The following is an 11787-nucleotide window of genomic DNA, read 5'->3' as shown; positions in this document are numbered from 1 at the left end:
CTCTCTCTCTCTCTCTCTCTCTCTCTCTCTCTCTCTCTCTCTCTCTCTCTCTCTCTCTCTGCACCTGGAATTCCTCTTCATGTAAATGAAGCATGGGCAGCCCCTCCACCACAGATAATAATATACTCTCACCCTGAGAACCCCTACCCACTCCCCAAGGTTCATATAGCCTTCGCTCACCCTGATAGCACAGCTATTTCTCTGAATATCCTCCTAAAAAACCGTAACATTGAACTGCTCCGAAACACTCAGAGAAGCTCCCCCAGCCCCCGCCCCCACACTCAGAGCTCCTCTTCATCCTTTCCTATCAGGATGCTCTGCCGCAGCACCTGGACACGCTGAAGGAGGAAGGGGAACACGGAACCACACCGTGGTGCTTAAGGAGGCCCTCATGATTGCTGGGGGAAGGGAATTCTGTCTCAGCACACACTCCTTATTCTACCAGCTCCTGGCTGTGAGGAGCTGACATCATTTGTGGGTGATTCCAACTGCACTGTCTTCTTTTACACACCCCCGCAGCAGGGTACCTCTTTGTTTTGGAGTGGGGTAGAAATCCAGACTCCTATGTTGTGACCAAGAACACTACAGTAGGGAAAGCTTATCACTAGCTGGAGGGGGTGACAGCCCCAGGTCCCTGTCTCCCTGAGCTGGAGGGGGTGACAGCCCCAGGTCCCTGTCTCCATGAGCTGGAGAGGGTGACAGCCCCAGGTCCCTGTCTCCCCGAGCTGGAGGGGGTGACGGCCTCAGGTCCCTGTCTCCCCGAGCTGGAGGGGTGACAGCCCCAGGTCCCTGTCTCCCCTGAGCTGGAGGGGGTGACAGCCCCAAATCCCTGTCTCCCCGAGCTGGAGGGGGTGACAGCCCCAGGTCCTTGTCTCCCCATTATAGATACTACCTTGGTAGCACACTGAAAAGCTCATCATGATCTCACAAAGACTGAAGAGCAGGCCCTCACTCCTCTGCCACAGGGCAGACTCTTGGTCAGCTGAATCAGAGCAGCCCTTAATGCTTTTGTTTTGCTGGTTTTTGTTCCCCAGCCGGTCGGTAAGCCTCTGTTGGGACATCTTTCCGCCTCTGCCTATTGGCACCTTTGAGTTACTGGAGTCCTTAGCAACATGTATGAAGTAGCAGCATCCCTTACTCTCCCCATGTTTCAGAGACATTTCAGGTTCAATTTCTGCACAATGTCCTGGTGCGGCCATAGGGAAGAAGAGAGAGGCACATCACTGCCCTTCCCTGTTAGTGGAAGTCTGAAATGCTTTCATAAGCCTTCCCTTGTACAAACTCTGCTGACATTTGTCTACACAGCCGTGCCCAGAGTGAGAGCGGATGGTTCTAGAGAAAGGCCCTAAGACAGCAGTTTTCAGCCTGTGGGCTCTGACCCCTTTGGGGTCTGAGTGACCATTTCACAGGGGCTACATTTACATGTCAGACATCCTGCATATCAGGTATTTATGTTGTGGTTCATAACCGTAGAAAAATTATAGTTATGAAGTAGCAATGAAAATAATGTTATAGTTGGGGTCACCACACCATATTAAAGGTATTAAAGTGTCACAGAATCAGGAGTGTTGAAAGCCGCTGTCTTAAACATCACCATGTTCTGTAGTGTCACCGCTCAGAATCTCAGCCCCCAACCACATCTAAAGCAACCCAGGTCTAAACACAGCGGTTACAGATCAATGATGGAAGTCACGGTTACTGAGCCAACTGCAGCCTCATCATTTGCCTCCTACCTCAGAGGATAAAATCATACAACATCTTCTCTTGATTATACCAATGCTTAAGATCTCAGAGCACATCAAGCTTGCTCTCTCTCTCTCTCTCTCTCTCTCTCTCTCTCTCTCTCTCTCTGTCTCTCTTTCTCCCCCTCTCCTCTCTCTCCCCATTCCCCCCATGTGTGTGTGTGTGTGTGTGTGTGAATGAGTAAATGAACCAACAAGCAAATAAATGAATCAAGAAATATCCTATTCAAATTCACAAAATTCCCAGAATCTCATCAATAGATTTTGGATATCAAAGAGTCTCAGGATGGACCCAGGACTTCCAAGCAAACCTTGACATAATTATAAAAACGAAGGCAGAGAAAGAAACAAGCCTTAAGGGTATGTATGCTGCATGAGCACTCAATCATATGGAGAGGTACCACCTTAAAAGATGCATTATTTCGTGTGACCATAAAATACATTTTGCCTTTAAAAGTCCACTCTGAAATGCTGCTTTTTAATACTGCAAAGAAAGGCTTTCATACCGTGGCAATGGTCTTCTGTAATAGTAGCCATTTGTCATATAGGATTTTCAAATATCAGTGGGTTTTGTTCCAAGCCAGGGATAAATTCAACCTGAATAAATTCTCATCTATGCTGAAACAGACATGTTCCTGTAATTAGAAACAAGTTCTAACAACATTGGGGAACCAACTATTTGCTCTGGCAAAATGTTGACATCCCAAATCAGAGAGTTTTCATTTTTTAAAAGGTCTTTTCTAAAGCAAAGAGCCATGATGATCTCAGGGAATATGTCAGTGTGGCTCTGACTCCTCAAACCCACATTGCTGGAGCAACACTGAGTAAAACCTACTCGGTGCCAGGGCTCGGGGTAGAAAATTAGACTGTCACTCTCCAGCAAAGGAAGAGAAATGAATGCCATGCTTGAGAAAACACAGTTTAAAAAAATAAATAAAAACCCCACCAGGAACAGATGTTGCCGGGAAAGGGCAGAAAGGTAATTCGTAATAAGCTGAAAAGATTTCAGCCAAAGATCCAAGCGAAGGAAACCTGCTTGATCACGTGGACACCTTACAGGGAGGAAACCTGTCAAAATCCGCTGCTCGGGTGGGCGAGACGGCCCAGCGGATAAAGGAGCTTGTTGCCAAGCCTGATAGCCTGAGTTTGATCCCAGAACCCACGTGGTGGAAGGAGAGACCTCTGTGAGTCATCTCCTAACCTCTGCTGTGTACTGTGCAGCAGGTGTGTCATCCATCTACACAAGAGTAAATAATGTAACTTTTGTAAGAAACAATTTTTTTAAAAAAAATCTATTCTTGCTTTGAAGGCTTGGGGAAACAAGAGAATCAGCAAAGTGATTTTGTTTTGCTTCTCAGGGACCAGAGCAATTAAAATATGTGGACGCATTAATTATTAATGTTGTCGTTAATAGGTCATCTTCTCCAGGGACTCTGCCCTGCTTCCCTAATGACACGTGTTCAGCGGCGTGTGGCACGCAGACGTCTCTTTTACATCTCTCATTTATATCTCTTCCAAGCCTTGCATGATTGAAACTATGTCCTCGAGACAATCGGTGGCAAAGACATGAAATTATCCCACCGCGGAGTTCACACTGGAGGTCAGGGCTGCCTGCCTCCTGGGCTAAGCCGTGCTTCCCGAGCTCAAGCTGCCAATATCTAGTCCAAGGAAAGTCTTTGTGACCCTGGGTTTTTCATGATTAATCCTCCAGCTACTGGTCATATGTGTGTGTGTGTGTACTTGTGTTAATGTGTGTGTGTGTGGCCTCGGGTATCAGCCTCAGTCACTCACCACCCTATTTTCTTCAGATAGGGTCTCTCACTGAGCCTGAGGTTCCCTGGTTGAACAACACCAGAGAGCCCATGAGCCCCCAGAGAACCTCTTGATTTTGCTTCCACAGCTCCAGGAATACAGATTCATGCAGCTGGGCTTGGCTCCTCCATGGGTCCTGGGGATCTGGCCTCACCCCAGACTGCAAGCGCTTTACCACATAAAAGCACCTCTCCTGCCCTGCAAACTGGTCCTTTTCTCTCTGCATCCCTTTTTTGGGGAACTTAATCATTCCTGACAGTAAAAGGAAGTTCCACTCAGTTACTCGGAGAACAGATGAAATAGACAGCCATCAAAGAAGCAGCAGCCTGCTCGCTCACTGTGTGCACCATCGCTGCCTGCAATAGCCATCAGCATCCGGGGAGAATATTTTATCTGCACTACAATAGTAATCAAAGAATACAATTTGCTTCTACTGTTGGCTTTTATGTAGGAAAAACAACCACATTTCTTATAGAGTCAACTGAATAATAATCTTCAAAATATAAAAATCTTGTTTTCTGCATCACAAATTTAGTATTAAGAGATCCAGCTCACGGGCTGGGCTCAGTGGGTGGAGTGCCAGTCTAGCATCGACGAAGCCCCAGATACCATCTCCAGCACCAAATCAACCAAGGATCCTGGTACATGCCTGCAATCCCAGCACTTGGGAGGGAGAAGTCAGAAGATCAGCTCAAGACACCCTCTGCTACATAGGAAGGTCAAGTATCAACTGAGATACATGAGACCACGTCTCAAACAAACAAACAAACAAAAAACAAAGGGCAGAGAGCGGGGAGAGCAAGGAAAAGATGGAGGAGGATGAGAAAGAAAAGGAGGAGGAGGAGGGTGGAGAAGGAGGGTGGAGGAGGTAGGTGGAGGAGGGTGGAGGAGGTAGGTGAAGAAGAAGAGTGGAGGTGGATGGAGAAGGTAGCTGGGGGAGGAGGATGGAGGAGGAGGGTGAAGAAGGAGGGTGGAAGAGGATGGAGGAGGAGGATGGAGGAGGAGGGTGGAAGAGGGTGGAGAAGGAGGATGGAGGAGGAGGGTGGAGGAGGAGGGTAGAGGAGGAGGGTAAAGGAGGAATGCTTAACAAGATTATTATTTTACTAGGTCACCTATTCATCCCTTCATCATATACTACATTATTATTAATCCTGATATGGTGTGATTACACTAGGGACAAAGCAAGTCTAGATCCCGAGTCACTGAGATGGTATGAAACACCTTTTTTGCTCTGTCTCATCCAGTCTATTCTTAAGTCCAGCTAGGTGCTGAGAAGGCAGAAGCAGAGGCAGGTGGAACTCTGTGAGTTGAGGACCAGTCTGTTCTTTTCGGTGAGACTGCCTCAAAACTCAAAACGGTAAGAGATCCCCCTGGGGCCCACACTGTTTATGGAGGAGGGGGCACATTTCAGGACTCTTAGCAGATGTCAGCAACCACAGATGGCACCAAGATATGTATATGCCCAGCTTGTCTCTTTACACATACGTTTCCCTAACAGAGTTCTTTTACAGCGTAGGCATTGTAAGAAATTAGAACAATAGCTACATAAAAGACAACAGTTGCAAAAGTGCACGATGCACTGCAGCACACGCTCCATTACATTAGTGCGCATTGTCTCCCAAGGTCTTAAGGGAGAGGGCGGCGAGATGGCTCAGTGGTTAAGAGCACTTGATCTTCCAGGGGACCAGAGTTTGGTTCCAGAATCTATCAGGTGGCTTATAACCTCCTGTAATTCCAACTCCAGGAGATGTGGCCTCCTCTTCTGGATTCTGTGGGCACCACACTCACACGTGTGCACATACGCACACAGAGTCATGCATACACATGCATAAAAACAATATCGTGCTGTGCTCTACTTTACCTTTCTGTCCAATGTGAGATGGTATCTAAGCAAAGCACCCAACAGCTTTCCTTCGGCAGGTCTGAGGGTCAACATCACTGCCCTTGTACTTTGATACAAGGTTGTGATAAAGGGAAGTAAGGGAGTCTGGGCCCAGATTCTCCCATACCAAGGCGTCTGAGTTGATAAATGAGTGGCTACTGCTATGGTTAATGTTCATTATCAACTAGTCAGAATCTAGAAACGTCTGGGAGTCAAGCCTCTGAGCATGCTGTGGGGTTTTCATATGTTAATGGACGTGGGGGAGGTGCGACCACTCTGGGTGGCACCATTCCCTAGGCTGGGATCTTGTATGCCTGAGGAGGAACTGAGCAGCACGATCTTCTCTGTTCCTTGTGGATGTGATGTGGCCATCTGGTTCCTGGACCTTACAAGATCTTGTCAAATTACCAAGAACAGAGCGCAATTTAAAATGCATGAATGGCTTATTTTTGGAACTTCTCACCAACTGTTTTAGACAAGAGCCTCGGAAATAGAAGGCTACAGTGCATCTGAATGACACAGAGCTGCTGATGAGAAGCGCTTTTTGTGACTGGGGAAAAGTGCCAAGTAGCAGGCAATGTCTAAATACCTATTTAGGTGTGACAAGGTCCTGCAGGCACCTGGTGACAGGGGACAGGAATGCTGATAGATATACTGGGGACACAGGGCAATCCTCACTGCAGAAATGAGCCACAGTAATTTTGAGCATAAAATGCAAATGGTATCGAGGCTGAGAAGACGGTGAACAAAAGATGCCTCGAAGTTAAAGCCGTGCCCCAGATGGGAGGGGCTGCACTGACACCAGGTGACACCTGGTGAGATCCTAGCAACAGACTGCTCACACTGGAAAAGGAGCATCAGGGCGAAGGAGGCTGACAAGGCAGAGGCAGCTTTAAGGTCAGGTTCACACAGACACCAACTTGCTTTCCAAGCCAAGGAGCACTGCTGTCCCCAGAGAAAATATTCAAAACTTCAAAGGCCTTTCAAACTCAGGTGGCAGCAATTAGTTTGGGCCAGGAGGGTCTTACAAAGCTAGAGAAAATGCCATTCGAACTGTAGGTCTCAGCACCTCCTGGCGCGTTGCCCAAATTGGAGAATGGCTAGAAAAGCCACTGCCAGCCACCCAAATGTGGGAAACAAGAGAGAAAGGCAAGGATCAGTCGGTAGGAAAGAAAAATGACAGAGTGGCAGTAGCACGTACATGAAGTCTTAACACTATGCAACTCAAAGACTTCAGACAAGCTGTGAGCCAGGACCCCTCGGAGCCTCCTGTACCATTGGGTTCTCATTCTCCTTTTCCTCCTCCTCTTCTTCCTCCTCCTCCTCCTTTCCCTCCTCCTCCTCTCCCTCCTCCTCTTCCTCTTCTTTCTCCTCCTCTCCCTCCTTTTCCTCCTCTTCTCCCTCCTCTTTCTCCTCCCCCTCCTCTTCCTCCTCTTTCTTCTCTTCTTCCTCCTCCTCTTTCTTTTCCTCCTCTTCCTCCTCTTCTTTCTCCTCCTCTCTTCCTCCTCCTTCTCTTCCTTGTCTTCCTCCTCTTCTCTCTCCTTCTCTTGAAACAGGGTTTCAAGTAGCCTAGAATGGCCTTCAACTGGCCATGTAGCAGAAAATGACCTTGAACTTCTGATCCTCCCTCCTCCACCTCTCAAGTTCTTGAATGGACATGCAAGCGCCATCATTTCCAGTCCATGCAGCACTAGGGATCACCCCAAGCTCCCTGCTTGCTGGGCAAAGGCTACCAACTAAGCTACATCTCTCTTCATTCCCCTAAAGATGGGGATTTCTGCTCGTCACACCCATGTCAAAATATGTCCAAGTTTGTCATGCTATGCAAGCCACGAGCACCGCCTGCCTAGTCTCAAGTGTTGTTTGTAAAACACACATGCTAGAGCTCCAGAGATAGCTCAGTGGACAAAACTCCTGCCACACAGGCTCAAAGACTGCAGTTCAGACACCCAGCGCCCTTTTAAAAGGCCAGGGGGTTGCTTCTTCTCCGTGCTGAGAGGGTAGAGACGGAAGGTCCCAAGGTCCAGCTGGAGAGCTAGATCAGCTGAGATGTCAAGCTCTGGGCTCAGTAAATAGACTGCTTAATAACTGAAGACGGCCGACATCAGTTGACCTGGACACACACGTGTGAACACACACATACATCGTACACATATGCAAGTGCAATAAAATTATAGAATAAGATGCACATGCTGTGTGGACCTCAGCAGGTTATCTCGCCTCTCTCCTCTCTGGGATAGCTGCGGCAGTCAGTCCCTCGCTCATTGGCTGAGAGAATCAAAGGCCGTCAGGACAAGCACGTCTTAGAACCCTGTTGACAGGTGGCTGGCTAGTTGTTTAATAAGTGTCAGCTACTGCCACTGCACAGTGAATAGGAAGTGTTCATCTCTAGTCCTCATCTCCCTCTTCCCAACTCAGCCTACTGTGGTTCATCCAGTAGGCAATGGCTATTTGCTGCAGAGAGAGACAGAGTACCTGAGAGGCCCTTGCATCTGCCCTTGGAGGAGAATGACCCCTGATCGCCATCATAAAGAAACCACGCCCCCACAGTGACTGCATAATGGCCTCTCAAGACTTTTGGTACTAGCAGGGGCAAGCAAGGCCTGCTGCTTGCTCTGCTCCCACATAGTAATTGGATGGCTGTAGATGCGGCGAGAAGTAACTCCCGAGTGGCATGGAGAAACAAGAAGAAAGAGCGCCAGGAGCAGAGTCAGCCCCATACACAACCGCCCGTGCAAGCACATGTCCGCTGAGGGCAGAGTCGAGAGCAGAGTTGGGTCTCCAACTAAACCTGTTCTTTGTGCTTTCTTGGAAACTTGTCTCTGTCTGGAGTCACCCTTGCCTCCAGAAAGGATGTGAAGAAAGTGGGAGCCTTTTCACCAGACACTAATTGGACCCCAGTTCCCCCTTGACGTGGTAGTAGTAAATTTGTCCACCTGCTGTGGGTAAGAAGCAGCTGAGAGGGGAGCTATTGGATGTTGCAGGACCCTGAATGCATCAGAATTCCAGTGTGTTAAGAGGCAAAGAAAGCTGGTCCTCTCTGCCCACGACATCAGTTTATCCTTCTGTCTCATCTGTGGTGGACGCTGCTCTCACCTCACCCAGATTTTCAAAGCTTCCCTGGCTGGCATCCAGGTTGTACTGCAGCTTTAATCTTCCAGTCCTCTGGAGTACTGAGGTCTTACAGCTCAGGTGGAGTGGATTCAGGATTCATCTGAGCCTGTATGTCCCGCTTTGGTGTAAGGCTTTTCTGATGGGACTCCATGGAGTAATACAAACATAGACACCGGCAATATCATTTCAAATACTTAAATGGATGGGCCACAAACTTGGCTGTAAGCAAATAGTATAATACAGACTTGGTGAGTTATGAGTCATATTCTCCACAAGGTAAAAATAAGCAAATTACAGGGGAAAGCCACCACATTCGTGGGATTAGGCCTGGAGAGAAAGTTGCATCAGAGTCTTTGGAACTGATGGAAATGCGTTTTGGATAAGTTCCGCAGGGCACCTGGAGACCGGTTCAAGCTATTCTACAGGCAGAAAGTTCTTCTTGTGCACATCAGAATGGCTGTGTTCATTCTACTGATATTTAAAACTGAAATATTTACTAGTAGGGGACAATGGGTAGATAAACAAGTCATCGCCGCGATTACTCAGGGGTCAGGAACAGTGGTAAGCCCTCTTATCTGTGACTATGTCTAGTGTCCCGAAAGAAAATGACTACATAACAAAGCAAAAGAGAACTTAGGAGAAGCTAAAGCCTGCTGGCAGCACGCGTCTGTTTATACAGATATGCAGAATGGCTTGATTCACAGCCTACAAAAGGTGGAAACCAGCTGACACCTCCCCCACACTTTCCTCTGCCCCACTGGGTTGAATGTGAATTGTCCTCCACTGGCTGGGACCCAGCTGGCCTTGCTGGTGACCACTCCCCTCATAGAACAAGTCCCACGTGACTATGTCTCCTGTTGGGCCCAGGAGTGGCTCAGTTCATGGTGTGTTCAAAAGTGACCACTCTCAGCCGGGCAGTGGTGGTGCAGGCTTTTAATCCCAGCATTTGGGAGACAGAGGCAGGCGGATTTCTGAGTTTGAGGCCAGCCTGGTCTACAGAGTGAGTTCCAGGACAGCAAGGGCTATACAGGGAAACCCTGTCTCAAAACAAAAAAAAAAAAAAAAAAAAAAAAAAAAAAAAAAGTGACCACTCTCAATAAATCCCCACCCAAACCTCCTAAGTGGCCAGTGGTCAGGGCAGCGGGTCGTCCAATGGAAGCCTTCCTATTTGCAAGCCCTTCTCATTTTTTTCTTAACAAATCTATATTCATTCTGCTCAATCTTGGTCTATATTTAATCTTCTTTGGGGTGGGATCACATACATGGAAGCCACGGTCTGGGTAGCTTTGGTGACGGTCAATCAGGCAAAACATCTATACATGTAGTAAATCATGCACACACATAAATAAAAACAACAATAACCACAAAGTCGTCTTGTGGCTAGGGAGGTGGCTTGGTGGTTGAAGTGTTCACCAGGCACACAAGAGTTAGGGTCCCAGATCCTTCGTGGATGCGAGCCTAGCAGCCCATGTAATTCTAGCCTCAGAAGATGGAGGCAGATCCCCAGAGCGAGCTAGCAGAGGAGACTGGCCGTAGGGGTGAGCCCAGAGTTTAACTTCAAGACTCTGCCTCAAAGATTAAGTTGCACGGTGATCAAGACTCCGAAGGCATGTGCACACACATGAACACGCACACAGGTGAACCAGTATGTACAGGCACTGACCACATACAAATGCACCTGAAAAGAAGAACACATACAAAACAAACAAACAAATAAAACAAAGAGATAAGAGAAATTTTAAAGGACTATCCTGTGGCTGACCATTAGAACCTGAACAGCAACCATCCAGACAATCTAACCTTCCTCAAGCACACGCGGCCCAAAGCTCTGCCTACCTTCGGGTTATGACAGCCTTACACTTTGTGGAGGAATATTAATGAGAGGAGCCCTGTGGCTCCCTCCTCTGCTTAAGGTACAATTATTATCCTTATCTGACTGATACAGAAGGCTCAACTATTGTGAGCCACTTCTCAGCAAAATAATAAGCCAGGCAGACTGTGCCTTGGTAAACACTGTCTATATCAAATCAAGCCTCATTATTTCACAGGCATTACCTGTTTGTGGCAAGCAGTTGATCCTGCAGCAGCACCTCTGCTTCTGAATGCAGAATCGCCCTGGCCTTTCAGGGTGATGTTTGATAAAGAAGAGAGAGGACAAGCTGCTTTCCCATAACGGACAAGCCTACTGGGGTTTTTTTTGTTTTGTTTTCCTGAGAGTTTAGACATAGCCTTGCGTGCTAAGAGCTGTCTATTATTGGAAGATGGAATCGCTCCAGGTAATTCTGGAAAACACAATTTAATTTAATTACACAGCTCTAGGGAACTTCCAGCAATTGGGTGTCTTTTCTGTATTCTCAAGTTGATTTTGTGTGTGTGTTTTATGGCCACACACTCTTTCTCTCTGCCAAACACGTATTTGGTTCATAATGAAACCAGGAGTCCGTGGTAAGAAAGTTTGAACTCACTCCAAGGAGACTATTGTGATGTCTAAGGTCCTTTGCAGGGGACTCTAGCCTTCCAGGTCCTTTCACTTGGCAGCCAGCACCCCAGGAGGCCAGCTCTAGATCAAAGGCACAAAAAGATTTCTGCCTTCAATATTCACCAGTTAGAGTGGCTCTGTGGACCTGGTGCCAAGCTGTCCAGGACCCATCACAATGCAGAGAAAAGCCCTTCAGAGGCAAGGCTCTCTCTAAACAACCATCTCCTTCCAATGTCGTTAGCTGAGCAGAGGGAATGAAATCTGACCCCATCAAACCCCGTGGAGAGGATTGAGGGGGAAGGTTAAAACCGGGCCTGGCTTTGTTGCTGAGCAGGAGACAGATGGAGCAGAGTGAATTTTAATGAACCGAACAATAGAACTGGGGGGTTAAAACCTGGACCACAGGTACCTACAGGCTCAGAGTGGGAATTAGCACCCAAGAGAAATCAGTCAGTGTCTTAAAAGTTGTTTAATTTTTAATCAACACATTGAGTCGGAAAATCTGAATATGACATTTAATGAACTTTCTTGTAATTTCAGCGGAAATGGTGGCTTACATGTCCAAAACAAAAACAAACAAAACCAACGAAAAACGCTTTCAGACTTGCCTGGGAAACTCTTTTGAGTAGGCTGGCAAACTCAGTACAGAAGAAAAAAAAAAGGGGGTGGGGCATCATGGGTAGAAACTCGAACTGGCCAGTCAAGAGCAGCTCCGCCCTGCCCTCAGCCCCAGGCGGTGGGGGAAACTCAAACTGGCC

The 11787-nt window shown here is 47.6% G+C and overlaps 1 protein-coding gene across 2 annotated transcripts in view; it reads right to left on the bottom strand.

Annotated features, from left to right (window-relative positions):
• Positions 1-11787, bottom strand: part of Dok5 (docking protein 5) — a 153451-nt gene that overhangs the window by 99234 nt on the left and 42430 nt on the right. The window contains exon 1 of one of the 2 annotated variants that reach the window (XM_031372880.1): positions 10606-10669. The exons of the other annotated variant lie outside the window; for it this stretch is intronic. The gene's annotated coding sequence lies outside the window, so the exon portion shown is untranslated. Of the gene's footprint in view, positions 1-10605; positions 10670-11787 lie in introns of those variants that run through there. 2 annotated transcript variants of the gene reach the window in all.

The sequence above is a fragment of the Mastomys coucha genome, unplaced genomic scaffold (assembly GCF_008632895.1).
Source record: "Mastomys coucha isolate ucsf_1 unplaced genomic scaffold, UCSF_Mcou_1 pScaffold15, whole genome shotgun sequence".
Taxonomy (NCBI): Eukaryota; Metazoa; Chordata; class Mammalia; order Rodentia; family Muridae; genus Mastomys; species Mastomys coucha.
This window is presented reverse-complemented; position numbering and strand designations above follow the sequence as displayed.